The sequence below is a fragment of the Octopus sinensis genome, linkage group LG12 (genome assembly GCF_006345805.1).
Source record: "Octopus sinensis linkage group LG12, ASM634580v1, whole genome shotgun sequence".
Classification (NCBI taxonomy): domain Eukaryota; kingdom Metazoa; phylum Mollusca; class Cephalopoda; order Octopoda; family Octopodidae; genus Octopus; species Octopus sinensis.
In genome coordinates, this window is record NC_043008.1 from 50,783,481 (window position 1) to 50,785,980 (window position 2,500).

The following is a 2,500-nucleotide window of genomic DNA, read 5'->3' on the forward strand; positions in this document are numbered from 1 at the left end:
AATAAGTACTAGGCTTACAAAGACTAAGTCCTGGGTTTGTTTTGATCGACTAAAGGCGGTGGTCCAGCATGGCTGCAATCAAATGACTGAAAGAAGTAAAAGAATACACACACAACACACACACACACACACCCACACACACACACATATATATATATATATATATATATATATATTACATTATATAAAAGGCTTAGTAAAATAAATTACTTTGCCGCATACTGAACTCATTAAGGATAGCAGCTAAAAAACTTTTTTAAAACTATTTCTAATACTTAAGAAAACCTCTCTCATATAGTGTTTGCTCAATTCAACTCACGAAAGTATGGGGTTAAGACATTAAAAAATCAATGCAAGGTTATTTGAGAACGTACGTTTCAAGATTAGTCAACTCGACACTTCTATCATCATCTCAGAACTCCTTGGTTTGGATTTGAAAACACTGAAAACACTGGCGTAAAAGGAATATATATATATATATATATATATTATATATATATATATATAATATATATATATATAATATATATATTATATATATATATATATATAATATATATATATATACACACAGACACACACACATCCGCGCATGCACACACGACAGTGTGTTTCAGCACGTGTTGGTTCCTTCTCGTTATTTACCAGTGTGTGTATATAATAAGCTTTGGTAGAGATTTTTCTTGTTGTTTTCATCAGTTTAAATATTTCTTCAATTTTTTTTTTTTTTTCTTTTTAGAATATTCATTTCGTTGATTTTATTCCCGTTTTTGGTTATTGTCGTTGCTGCTGCCACTGCCGTTGCTGTTATCGCTGCCTGTTGTTACCACCGATGATGCAGCTGCAGCTGTTGCTCTTATTGTTGTTGTTGTTGTTTTTGTTGATATTGTGTCACTTCTTCGTTTGGTGTGTTTTCTATTTTGTATTTGCTGCTCGTGTGTATGTAAATATATGTGTGTATGTGTAACTCTGTGTGTGTGTGTGAGGGGATGTGTGTATGTGTGTGCGGGCGCATTTGTTTATGTGTATGTATGTGTATATGTGCATCTCTATGTATGTATATATATATATATATATATATATATATATATATTCTACTTTAGGCACAAGGCCTGAAAGTTTTGGGGAGGGGTCCAGTCGATAAGATCGACCCCAGTACGCAACTGGTACGTAATTTATCGACCCCAAAAATCAATGGCAAAGTCACACTCATTCATTATATATATATATAAACATGTGTGTGTATATGTATATATATATACTAATACATTATATATATATATTATATATATATATATATATTATTATTATTATTATATATATTATATTATTATATATATATATATATATTATATATATATATATATGATAAATAAAATATATGCACATACATATATGTACGTACCTACATCTACATGTATATATACATGCATATATAAATATATATACGTGAGTAGTGAGTACAGGACACCACAAATAGACATAGAACTCAACGAGAAACGAAAACGTAAAAACAAAGGCGCAGGTGTTTGTATGTAAGCTTGCTTCCCAACAACATGGTTCTGAGTTCAGTCCCACTGCGTGGCACCTTGGGCGAGTGTCTTCTAACATGGCCTCGGGCCGAACCGACCAAAGCCTTGTGAGTGGATTTTGTAGACGGAAACTGAAAGAAGCCTGTCACGTGTGTGTGCTTGTTCTGCACCACCTCTTGAAAACAGGTGTTGGTGTGTTTACGTCCCCGTAATTTAACGGCTCGGCTCTGCAAAAGAAAAAAGAGTCTATAAATATACTCAGTAATCCGTCGACTATCGCGGTGGTTACGTTCCCAAACCCCTACCCCACCCCGCGATAGGTGAAAATCCGCGAAGTAGCAACTGTACTGTATATTTCTTTATTATTTGTATAATTTATATGTATTTGTTTTATTAGAAATTCAAAAGAACACCACGAAGAAATCGATGTAAGCTTAAATAATAGACCGCGATAGGTGAACCGCGATAGATGAACCGCGATAGATGAACCGCGATACGGCGAGGGATTACTCCATATATTTTATTTAATTATATTATATATATATATATATATATATATATGTCTATGTATATATATATATATATATATATATATATATATATATATATATATTATATATATATATATATATATATATATATATATTATGTATTGTATGTATACATATATATATATACATACGCATATATAATGTGTATATGCGTGTAAATTTATAAGCATGGGCATATGTTTATGTGTGTATTTATCCGTTGCCGAACAGTCGACGAGTGTGGTTTTTGAGTGTACGTATCAAATTACTAGTTTATATGTGTGGTGAATCATGGTACAGGCAGTGCCTGCTTGTCTGTATTTGTGTGTAACACCGTGTATATATATATATATATATATATTATATATATATATATATATATATATATAATATGCGTGTATGTGTTGTATATATATATATATATATATATATATGTAT